General features: G+C 41.0%; 1 long non-coding RNA gene across 1 annotated transcript; it reads left to right on the top strand.

Moving 5' to 3' along the window:
* Positions 1-384: 384 nt before the first annotated feature.
* LOC110916608 lies at positions 385-3,826 on the top strand. The gene is made up of 5 exons (XR_002579870.2): positions 385-473; positions 1,074-1,128; positions 3,319-3,406; positions 3,512-3,611; positions 3,694-3,826. It is a non-coding gene; the product is annotated as an uncharacterized LOC110916608 (long non-coding RNA).
* The last annotated feature ends 9,127 nt before the right edge of the window (positions 3,827-12,953 follow it).

Below are 12,953 nucleotides of genomic sequence, written 5' to 3' on the forward strand. Positions count from 1 at the left end.
TACGCTGCGTATAGACCTATACGCAACGTATATGACCCTTGTTTTCTGTGCAATGATTGGTTATTAGGCACTGAGATCCATGGTTTATCTACGCAGCGTATAGGTCAATACGCAGCGTATAGCGTTAACCCTATACGCTGCGTATTGACCAATACGCTGCGTAGATAAACCCTAATTTTAGTAGGGTTTGGTGTGCCAATAGGCGCAAAAATATGCTTATTATAGGTCAATACGCAGCGTATAGGGTTAACCCTATACGCTGCGTATTGACCAATACGATGCGTAAATAAACCCTAATTTTAGTAGGGTTTGGTGTGCTAATAGGCACAATAGTGTGCCAATAGGCACACCGTTATTTATATAAGGCTCTCTAGCCTGATTTGTCTGGGCCCTAATTTCCAGTCGCTATTTGCCATTGTCGCGACTGTTCCATCAACGTCTCCATTTTCAGCGCCGCTTGTTTGCGATTGCAGGTATTTGTTCGTTCATGGTTTCTCTGTTTGAATGTTTCCACTTTGCTTGTTTTCTTCCATAGATCTATCCGTTAAATCTTTTGGCCTTATTTTCTTTCTGATTTAGGGTTACAAAGTCTAGTTTCATTGTTACGCATTCAATTTCACATTTTACCTATTTTCGTCTACAAATCGGATATTTTATTCCAAAATCTTATTATTTTGCCTAAGTTTGGGTTAAGTTAGTTTGACTCTTGTGTATCTCTAACCTACCTAATCGCTGTTTGCTATTGTCGCAAACACTGTGTTTTTTCTTTTCTTGTTGACTTAGCTTCCACAGGTTTCTCAGTTAAAACCTGCTGACTTTTTTTTTTAGATTTAGGGTTACAAAATTTAGTTTAATTGTTGCAGTTACAATGTAACATCTTACCGATTTCCGTCTATGAATAGGATATTTTAATCTGAACTCTGATTATTTTGCCTAAATTATGGTTTAACCTAGTCTTACATGATTTTAGTTTGTGCTCTTCTTGATTCAGTGAGATCTAATCGGTTTGATTTGGTTTATTAAATTTGCCTAAATTTGGTTTATACGATATTTGATTTTCATGGACGCCGCAGCCTGCTCTAATACAGTAACTTTAGGGCAAGATGAGATATCCGATTCAGTGTCCATGTAAGTCATTTTCCGATTGTTATCTAACTATACATCATGTGCGTTACGAGTTCAACTATAATCTTTGGTATACATGTATCAAAATAGCGACTTGTTTTCAAAACCCTCTGATCTGGCGATTTTTGCTTTTCGTAATTTAAAGGAATACATGTATAGATTTTATTTTTACGTTTTCTAATGTGTTTGTTTTAGGATTGTCGGTTTTCTAAATTAAATGTGTTGGCTAATTGAAAACATTATAATTCACGATTTGGTCTGAGGGTTTTCTGTGTTGGATAATCTTGATGTGATGGGTCGACCGGGTACGGGTCAGCGGGCCGGATCTAAACTGGGTTGGATAGAAAAATGACCGTGGGTCAAGTGAGGAATTGGTCAGCCGATTTAGGTGGAATATGGCTCGTTTATTTAGCAAGTAAATTGGGGAACACGTGGGATAGTGGAAGACTTGGAGGTTGTTTTCTTTACGTACATGTAGGACTAGTTGTTGCATGTTTATTTTTCTATTTAAGTTGAAGTCCAAGTCTAAATAGATGTAGCTCTCATAATTATTTTTCAGTTAATACAAAAATAGTCGAACACTTTGTTCAAGTGTGTGTGTTTATAACCAGGGCCTGAACCAACAATTGGTATCAGAGCAAGGTCGTCAAGCTACGAGTGCTGGTTTGAGAGTCGTGTTCGGAGAAGGGGGTGCAGCCCTCTAAACCGCAGAGAAAGAAATGCATAGGCCGGGCTGAAGAATGAAAAGAAAGAAGAAAGAGGCGATTCAATCGCTAGAAAGAAAGTGCTGATCTAGGTCAGCGAAACAGAAAGAAAGAATGGCTGATTGAAATCAGCAAAGTAAGAAGAAAGAAGTCGCGAACGACGTGAGAAAGAAGAGTCGTCGCCAGAAAGAAAGAACGCGAACGACGTGAGAAAGAAGAGTCGTCGCCAGAAAGAAAGAATGCGAAAGAAGACCGTAGCAGCGCCGCGAGAAAGAGAAAGAGGATAGTGGCTGCTGCCGACCAGACCGAAAGAACGTAAGACCAAGAGAGACCATTGCCGGAAAGGAGATACCGGCATAAGAAAGAAGAGACCAGTGAGAAAAGACCGAAGCCGTAATAGACCGAATGGCTTGAAAGAAAGACCGAAGAACTCGCTGGTGAAAAGAAAGAGAAGACCGTTGTTACTGGAGAAGAAGAACGAAAGCCGTAACAGACCGAACGGCCAAGATCGAAGCAGTTCTTCTTGCCGGAAGAGAAAGAACGTAGACCGAAACAAAGTGTTTCTTTCAGGAAGAAAGCTTATACCAAGACCGTAGGAGAATACCGTGACCGCGGTTTGTTCGAGAAAAAGCCAGATCGAACCTTCAAAGAAAGAAGACTGAGAAGAAGAAGGTACATGCAAAGAGGTGGTGATAAAAAAAAGAGAGACGTGGCTGATGTGTGCTGTTGTTTTCAAAGGAGAACAATGGTGGTGTTTGTATGGTGTATGAAAAGAAAAAATCAAAGTTCATTTGAATTTTGGTAATAGCCATGAAACAACAAAACAAAAGGTTGGTTGGAAAATTCCAATCGAACATTAGCAAGAAAATGAAAGCAAGGAAGAGCAAGAACTAACTGCAAGAGGCAGGCATGTTTTAGCAAGAAGTTAGCAAGTTAAGCAAGTAATCTGACCCGTCTGGTTCGAATAGCATGTCAGCAAGGAGATTCGAAACAATTAGCAAGAAAGAATCACAATGATCCCGATAGAAAGAGAAGCATGAACGAGAGCTAGAAAGAACCAACATCAAGATTATGGGGGTGAATGTTGGATAATCTTGATGTGATGGGTCGACCGGGTACGGGTCAGCGGGCCGGATCTAAACTGGGTTGGATAGAAAAATGACCGTGGGTCAAGTGAGGAATTGGTCAGCCGATTTAGGTGGAATATGGCTCGTTTATTTAGCAAGTAAATTGGGGAACACGTGGGATAGTGGAAGACTTGGAGGTTGTTTTCTTTACGTACATGTAGGACTAGTTGTTGCATGTTTATTTTTCTATTTAAGTTGAAGTCCAAGTCTAAATAGATGTAGCTCTCATAATTATTTTTCAGTTAATACAAAAATAGTCGAACACTTTGTTCAAGTGTGTGTGTTTATAACCAGGGCCTGAACCAACATTCTGTCACGCACGTGTTCTGATTATAAAAGTATATATTTTTTTTGTGTGTTAGCCATCAATCCACTCAGGGTAGACATTGATTTCACTCTTGTCCGAGGATTGGATCATAACATGTTGCTTGTTCATGGGGTATCTCTCAGGTATTATAAATTCAAATGTCCATATCCTTGTTATATGATTTTTTTTTTCTTTTCAGATTATGATTTTGTATTTTTGAATGTTAAATATGCGCTATTATAAATCAGATGTGTACGTACACGGAAACACTATGCGACGTGGCGTACTATTCCATGCATCTTATGCCATGAACACAAGAACTAACCTGGAAGTAATCTACCATCCTAGGTATCCTTCTCTACCCCAACACCTCTTCACTTAAATGCAAATGGTCTCATCGTATGTAATTAAACATAAAAATTTACTGCAGGATGTGTGCTTCTGCTTTTATAGTTCCCTATGATAAGGTCATGGAAGCACTTAACGTTAATTATTCTCCCGGAATGTGTTTTGAAATGCTTGTTGATGAAGGAGAAGACCCTGAACATATACGGAATAAGTTGTTGCTTCTTGCTTTTAGATTTGAGTAGAGATGGCAATAGCGTGGATGGTGCCATAGTCACTGATTAAAGCTTTGAGACTATGTTTTCTCAAAATTAAAGTTTATTCTATTGAGATTTTGCTTTCTTACCTATATGAAAGGTACTATTAAAGTTTTGAGATTTTGCTTTCTTACCTATACGAAAGGTACTATTAAAGTTTTGAGATTTTGCTAACCCCGCCCTGACACCGCTAAAAATGAAGAATTTGTTGACGTCACATGTCTTGCTTCCAGAATTTGGAATTTTGGGTGAAAAGCTGTTCATGACGGGTTACCGGCCATTCGATCCATTCCTTGTTGAAGTTGACGTTGACGAAATGAGATGGGTGATTAAAGAACCAGAATTGTGCGGGGATCATCACATGCTATTCGGGTGGGTTAGTTACCTTAATCGCAGTGGTAAAGGTAGAAAAATGCGCGTGATAGACATGCCGTACTTCCCTCATGAATGTTGGGATGCTAATATCCTACATGAGTGATTGTTCTCTCTGTTTTTTGTCGAGTTTTGCATGTCTTCCAACTTTTTCAATCCATACCTATGTCTAAGATATTTGAGAACCACCATATATGGATTTGTATCTTTGTATTTTTGGTTTGAACAGTCATGTCTCGCATTATTTGTTTTAGGTGTGCAGAGCTGTTACGTTTACACTTTTAGCCAGGTGCAGAAAAATCGAATCATGACAACAATTGATTGAGAAAATCAGACAAAATCGAATTTTCTTGAATCCACCTACTTAATTAACTGAACCGAACCGTATCAACATAAAAAACACCATTATTTTTTATAAATAGTATGTTATGTGTCCAAGATATGATTGTGATTTAGATATATTAACTCGATTATGAGCAGTTTGGCTTATTCAATGTCGGTGAATTAACTGAACTATTTTCTCCAACAACTGAATTAAGCAGATTGTTTGTAATCTAATCATATTGGTTATGAAATCTATACTATAATATACTGTGCTGTGCTGTGCTGTGCTCTGTACTGTGCTGCACTGCACTGTACTGTACTACACTGTACTGTACTGTACTAAACTATAATATACTATACGGTACTACACAATACTATACGGTACTATATTGTACTATTACACAATGTGATACAATACTATACTACACAACACGACACTATACTGTACTGTACTATACGATCTTATACGGTACAAACAACACAACACTGTACTGTACTATACGGCACGGCACGGCACGACACGACACCACACGACACGACACGACACGACACGACACCACACCACACCACACCACTCCATATAGTATACTATACTGTATTATACTGTATACGATACTATATTGTACGATGCGATACGATCTATACTATACAACACAACATTATACTATTCTATACTATGCTATACTATACTGTACTGTACTATAATGTACTGTACTGTACTAGTTGATACATGATTTGTGGACGCAACTCGGCTCAACGTGATTCGGTTTAAGTCACGATATTCCTCCGTCGTGCACATCAACACATGGTTAAATGCTTTAAGCACTGGACCAGATTACAAGATCTGGGCTGAAACCAAGTCGACGAAACAAGTCTTGGGCCTCAACTGTTTGGGCCAAATCCGAAGTCGACGAAACACAGCTGATGTCGACGAAACAAGCCTGTTTCGTCGACCTTGATCTTGTTTCGTCGACTGCCCTTCTGTTTCGTCGATGATCATGCGTTTCGCCAAGTCTGTTTCGCCGAGATTCTATTTCGTCGATACTGCACATTTGTGACTATATATACAGACACAAGACAGAAGTGAGATACAGAACACACACACGAGAGCATACCAGAGAGTTTGTGAGATTTTAATGTTGTAATCTTTTATCAAACTTTCTGGTGTTAATATATTTGAGCTTTAAACCGTTGAATATTCGTGTTCTTGTCGTGTTCGATCTCAGTTTGCTATCTCGGTTGGATTCCGCACAACCGGGTTGGTTTGTACACAAGGATTAGGCGACTAGATTTTCCCCTAGCCGGACCTACAAGTGGTATCAGAGCCTTGGCTCTTCTCCTTGTTAAAACCGAGTGGTTTTGGGTTGTTTTTCGGGTTTGTGAAGTTTATGTTTTCTTGAAAAATCTGTCTAAAACTTCAAAAATCCTTTGTAGTTTGCTGTTAGTTCTTATAAAAACCATCTTTTTCTTCATAATCACATATTAAACTTTGGTTTTTAGTGAAGTTTCAAGCAAAATCGTGTTTCGGAAATTTGTCGGTTCACCGGAAAACTCATAAGTTTACCGGAAAACTCATATTTCTGGGTTGTGTTCTTCATATATTCAAGAAACATTCAAAGTGTTCTTGAATATTCATTGAATTTAAATTTAAAATTAAACCACAAAAGAATTAAAATGATTTAAAAAAATTGTTGCCATACTTTGGTTGGTAAATAGAGCATGGTGTAAGTTTGAAAAGTTGTGTCAAGTGTCAGTTAGGATAAGGTCAAGTCGAAAAGTATCACCAACTTTTCACCAACTCTCTGTTACTTTATCGACGAAACCGGTTACGGTGAATCGGACAGGCGACGAAACAAAAGTGTTTCGCCAAAAGGCCTCTTCGACGAATCAAAAGTGTTTCGCCAAAGGGCCTCTTTGACGAATCCCAAGCGTTTCGTCAAAAGCATCTTTGACGAAACAAAAGCGTTTCGCCAAAAGAGCCTTCGACGAAACACAAAGTGATTCGTCATAAATTGTTTCGACGAAACAAAGTTTGTTTCGTGGAAACTGTTTCGTCGAGTGTGTTGTTATTTTTAAACAAAAGGTTTGCATAAGTGTTTTTAACTGTTTGTTTCAAGTGTTTTGATAAGGTATTCATTCTTAGATATTCAAAATGAATCCGGATTGGTGGGGTAATCCGTCTATAGCAGAAAGTAAGTATAGAAGTACGGGTTTGTCGCCATTGTGGGCCGAATCTCCCGCACCTGTTTCTTCGCAAGTGAATCCAGTTTCGACAGGTCAATGGGCGTTTGTTTTGAATCAAACTCCAAGTATTAAAAGCATTCTCCTAAGCGAAAGCGAGACCGGAAGTCTAAATCACCCACCGAAATTGATGCACATAAACGAATATCCTGGATGGGTAGATAGATTCCATACATACATCTTGGGCAAAACACGGAATTCTTGTTACGTTTTACCACAGATTTTGATCAAGCTCTTGAGGTTGCCACTTCAACTGCCGCGACATTTGCCGATCTTTCGGAAGATCAGAAAAAGGCATATGATTTAGAAAAGAAGGCATATGCTATTCTAACTCAGGCGTTGAGCAAAGATATCTATCATCATTTTGTCAGCTTCAAAACCACAAAGCGATTATGGGATGCGTTGAAGTCGAGAGGTGTAGGAAACGAAGCGACTCGCCAATTGCGACACGACATACTCAAGAAAGAGTTTGATGGCTTCACGTGTATGGAAAAGGAATCCTTGGGAGACTTGACTAGTCGGTTTTATCACTTGCTGACTGAATTGGGTAATTATGGGGTAGTAACAACTCCAGCCGAAGTAGTCACAAAGTTTGCCGATGCATTGCCACCCCAATGGAATAGTTTCTTGGAAATCCTGAAATACAATGGCATATTGGCTGCGACAAACATCAATGACTTCGTTCAGCTCTTGGAAAACAAAGATCAGGAAGAAACCCTAAAGGCGAAAAGGGTTCCAGTGCCACAAAATCCTGATATGTATTATGGAACTTCCAACACTTCTTCTGCAAGACCAGTTTCACATGCTCCACTTCAAATGGCGTTTGTCACAAGCACAAATTTATATGGCAATCAGATACAAGTTCCAGTAAAGCCAGCTCGAACAAAAGACTTATATGGAAATCCTCTACAACCAACTCCACAACAGCAGGTCTATCGGCCATCTACCGTAGCAACTGACTTATACGGGAATCCACTTCCTGCACAACAACAAGCTTGTTATGGAAGCACATCATCTGCTGGTCAGCCATCTATGCCAAATACAGTACGGCTTGACACTTCAAGCTTCTCGAAAGTAACTGTTGAAGTAGCAAAGGAACATATGGAGCTACTGAACACCTTAGTGAGCGCGTATTATGGGTTAGTAGAAGGTCAGATCAGAAACATCAATCTGACACAAGAAGATTATTAGCAGATCCATAAGGAGGAAATGGATTTGATGGATATCAAATGGGCTTTCGCAAGTGCTGTGTCACACCCCAACCGATGGCGGAATCATCGGGGCGCGGCACTGAGCGAAACAGATTGTTCAGAAGTTTCCACAACAACTATCATACAATTCAGTTATATAACACGTCCCATACCGTGTCCCAAATAATATCAAGTTATCATAGAAATCAACTAAACAATATGGGAACTGTTCCGACAACTCAAATCTTAATTATTACAGACCAAATTAAAATATTGTTTTAAGACTTCTAGACGGCTAACTGTAAATCTTACTGACTACAGGTGCCAGTACAAGATCTACAGATAATTATGACCCTGGAGCAGGTATGTGGACACTGTCCTAAGGTCACAGGCTCCTAGAAGCTTATTATTGCCTCGCTTCCCTAGCACGCTAGTAGCTTAAACACCTGTCACATACGTTAAAATAAAAGTCAATACATATAATGTAAAGGTGAGTACACAAGTTTGATATAGCATATAGAGTTCGAATAGTTTACGCATAACCAAGCACGTACACAAGGGCAAACGATGCATGTAAATTATCAACATGGGACCATCGATACCAACGACTTCAAGTTGACTGTCCGAGACAGTTCGCAATACATGATTACCACTGTAATCCATGCAAGTAATTGTCCTTAGCAACCCCCGTGTGAACGGGTGCTGAGTCCAAACTATAGTACTACGTTGCTAAAGCAGGCAGATAGCACTCCACGTGTAAACATAATAAACAGCAATCATTTAGACAAGTAATACATGCAAGTAGGTTAGCGTTCAATAGTTTGTGTTGTTTGTGAATTTGATAGATTACGTATGTAACACCCAAAAGTGCTGAAAGCAAAAAGGGATCGAGTATACTCACAGTGGTTGATCGTGGATTGAAAGGAGCACTGAGAATAGGGTAGCCTGAATAGTTCGATAACACAACGATGAGTAACGCGGAAAAAGTAAACAATGTACTTGGATCGAGTAGGCCATTCGATCGGACAGCAGTTCGATCGAGTGGGCTGTTCGATTGGTTTGAAAGTCCGTTCGAACATCCATTCGATCGGCCGGCTGGCTCGATCGGCTGGTTCCTTCAAGTGGATTGTTTCTTCCTTTGATGTGAAGGATGTGTTTGTGTATGATGGTTTGTACTACCTTTCAGGTTGGCCGATCGAACAGCTGTTCGATCGGTTAGCCCAACCGATCGGCTAGCACTTCAATGTTTTCAAATATGTCACTCGATCGGTTGGCATGCTCGATCGGATGACATTCCAATGTTTCGAAAAGTCTAAGTGTTTTGAAGTGTAGTATCTCATGATTCGAGTAGTGATGATCACAATCGAGTGGCTCGATCGATCGAATAGAACTCTGTCAATATTACACTTCATGAGTTTGTGGGACTAAGTGCTAGTCGATCGGTTAGCCTAGTCGATCGGCTGGCATAGTCGTTCGGTTGGGCTGTTCGATCGAACAGCCTAGCCGTTCGGCCAGCTTCTCGATTCGGTTAACCTATCACTTAACACTTGGTTATTCCCGTTAATTGTTGATGTTTTAGAGATATTTTGACTACGAGTTGAACCACAAAACTGAAGTCCCCACTTAGCCTACTGACTCGAGCAGGAATCACCCAAACTCGGTCAGAGACGGTTTGGAACCCAAGTTTAACGTTTAACCCGAAATCGGTATATCTCTCGGTAGAACCCGAATCTTGAACCATGTGTTTGTTTAGATTGATTTGTAAGTCGGTTCAAGTCTCGTTTTCACCTTTTTGAGTGTAAAAGAGTTGAAAGATAGATGAAAACCCATCTTCCAATCCTTTTCCACCGTGAAATGTTAAGATCTTTGGAAGATTTTAGGTTATTTATGTGGAAATCGGTTAGATCTAAGTTATTCATGGTGGAATGATGCCAAAACTTAGTGTTCTTGAAGAACACATGATGACATCACCCAAGAACACCTAGATCTTGGTGATTTCATGGATGAAATTCAGATTTTGAAAGATAGAAAGATGTAGAATCGATTAATGAACAAAAACGTACAAGGATTAGAGCGAAATACTTACCGGTTTGAGAGAAATCTGAGATTTAGTGAGAAGAAGAGGCTGGTCGGTCAGAGCTTTTCCAAAAGTGGAAAGTTTGACAAGGACAGCCCTATTTATAGGCTTCCAAAAGAGGAAAGGGTCAGCTGATCGAACAGCATCCCTGATCGAGCAGCTGCCCGATCGAACAGCCTGTTCGATCGGCTAGCCTGTTCGATCAGGTTGCCCTGTTCGATCGGCTTGCCTGTTCGATCAGGTTGCCCTGTTCGATCGGCTTGCCTGGTTTAGAGTGTTTCGCGACGATTTTTGATATTTCGACTTCGATGAACGATGATTTGAGAATGATAGAATTCCTAATCAAATTACTTTTAGTCTCAACTACTATATCTAACATACGAACATCCTTACAACCATTTCGGGTTCGATTTCCATTGAGTTTGATTCACCTTTGATTCTTGATTGATTTTGATTGATTCACCACACACTTTAACATAAAGTAAACATGCACAAGCAACACATAAGGCACACACACACGTATAAAAAGTACTAAAATCCCCACACTTGAGTTTGATGATTGATTTGATTAGCTTGATTATTGATTGACTAGCTTTATTGCATTGTTACTTCCTATCATTCACAGTCGGTCGTTGATTCACAGTTCGATTATCGGCCGATTAGTTTGATTATACAACACTTACTCCAAATAATATGGAAATCAAAATGAAACTAAAATGAAATAAATCTTTATTGATCTTTAATTCCAATAACAGTCAACTCTTGACTTTGACTTTTGGAAAACACGGGGTGTTACAGTCTCCCCTCCTTTAGGGAATTTCGTCCCGAAATTAGGCCGAGAACCGTACATCGCCGTGTGATTTTACCAATTTGATGCTTCAGATCTATCTGAACAACTGCGGGTACTTGGCCTTCATGTCACTTTCGAGTTCCCAAGTGAACTCCGCGCCTCGTTTGCCTTCCCATCGTACTTTTACAATAGGAATGCGAGAGCGTCTGAGTTGCTTGGTCTGTCGGTCCATGATTTCGACAGGCTTTTCCACGAAGTGTAGCGTCTCGTTGACCTGAAGATCGTCGAGTGGTATTATTGCGTCGTGGTCGGCTACGCATTTTCGAAGGTTTGAAATATGGAAAGTCGGGTGGACATTGCTGAGTTCCTCCGGTAATTCGAGTTTGTAGGCAACTTTACCGATCCTTTCCAAAATCTTAAAAGGTCCAACAAATCGAGGCGCAAGTTTCCCTCTTTTGCCGAATCGGACTACTCCCTTCCAAGGTGATACCTTTAGGAGCACGTAGTCGCCAACTGCAAATTCGCGGGGCCTGCGTCGTTTATCGGCGTACATCTTTTGTCTGTCCCGGGCCTTCACCAAGTTTTCCCTTATCTGGTGGATTTTGTCAGTCGTTTCTTGCAGAATCTCGGGCCCAGTCAATTGTGAATGGCCGACCTCGTGCCATACAATAGGCGAGCGACATCTCCTACCATACAAGGCTTCGAAAGGTGCCATTTCGATGCTGGAGTGATAGCTATTATTGTACGAAAATTCGACTAACGGTAGGTGTTTGCTCCAACTACCACCAAAATCGATAACACACGCACGGAGCATGTCTTCAATAGTACGAATCGTTCTTTCAGTCTGCCCGTCGGTTTGCGGGTGGAATGCGGTACTCAAATTCAGCGTCGTACCAAGAGCTGCTTGAAAAGTTTCCCACAATCTCGATGTAAACCGAGCATCGCGATCAGAAATGATGTCTCGAGGCGTACCATGATTCTTAATGATCTCGTCGGTGTAGATTTGGGCTAGCTTGGCCACCTTATAGTCCTCTCGTATTGGCAGAAAGTGGGCTGATTTGGTTAGACGGTCGACTATAACCCAAATACTGTCGTGACCTGATGGCGTGGTCGGAAGCTTAGTTATGAAATCCATAGCTATGCTTTCCCACTTCCATACGGGTATCGGCGGTTGTTCGAGTAAGCCTGAAGGTCTTTGGTGTTCAGCCTTGACTCTTGCACAAGTTAAACAGCTACCAACATATAGAGCAATATCCCTTTTCATCCCAGGCCACCAGTACTTGTAGCGAAGGTCCTGGTACATTTTGTCCGCACCGGGATGAATGGAATATCGGGATTTGTGGGCTTCGTTCATGATGATCTTTCGCAAATCTGTCCTCCTCGGAACCCAGATTCGGTCCAGATAATAGAATATCCCGTTGGCTTTGCTCACGAGCTGAGTTCCATCGTGATAGATTCGTTCTTTCTTCAACGTACGCTCGTTAAAGCATGCGTGTTGTGCTTCGCGGATGAGAGCTTCGAGGTTATACTGAGCCTGGATGTTTCGAACACCTATCACGTAATTCTTTCTGCTGAGGGCGTCTGCAACTACATTCGCCTTGCCTGGGTGATAACGGATCTCACAGTCGTAATCGTTGAGAAGTTCTACCCATCGGCGTTGACGCATATTGAGTTCTCTCTGGTTAAAGATATGTTGTAGGCTCTTGTGATCGGTGAAGATCGTACACCTTGTACCATACAGGTAGTGTCGCCAAATCTTTAAGGCAAAGACAACTGCGCCTAGCTCAAGGTCATGGGTTGTATAGTTCTTCTCGTGGATTTTGAGCTGTCGAGATGCGTAAGCTATAACCTTGTCTCGTTGCATGAGAACACAGCCAAGTCCAAGGTTTGAAGCATCGCAATAGACAACGAAGTCATCGCTTCCGTCCGGCAGTGTAAGAACTGGTGCATGGCACAGCATGTGTTTGAGGGTTTGGAAGGCAGTCTCCTGCGCGGTTCCCCACACAAAAGGCTTGTCTTTATGGGTAAGGGAGGTAAGCGGTACAGCAATCTTTGAGAACCCTTCGATGAATCGCCGATAGTAACCGGCTAATC

The sequence above is a fragment of the Helianthus annuus genome, chromosome 16 (genome assembly GCF_002127325.2).
Source record: "Helianthus annuus cultivar XRQ/B chromosome 16, HanXRQr2.0-SUNRISE, whole genome shotgun sequence".
Taxonomy (NCBI): Eukaryota; Viridiplantae; Streptophyta; class Magnoliopsida; order Asterales; family Asteraceae; genus Helianthus; species Helianthus annuus.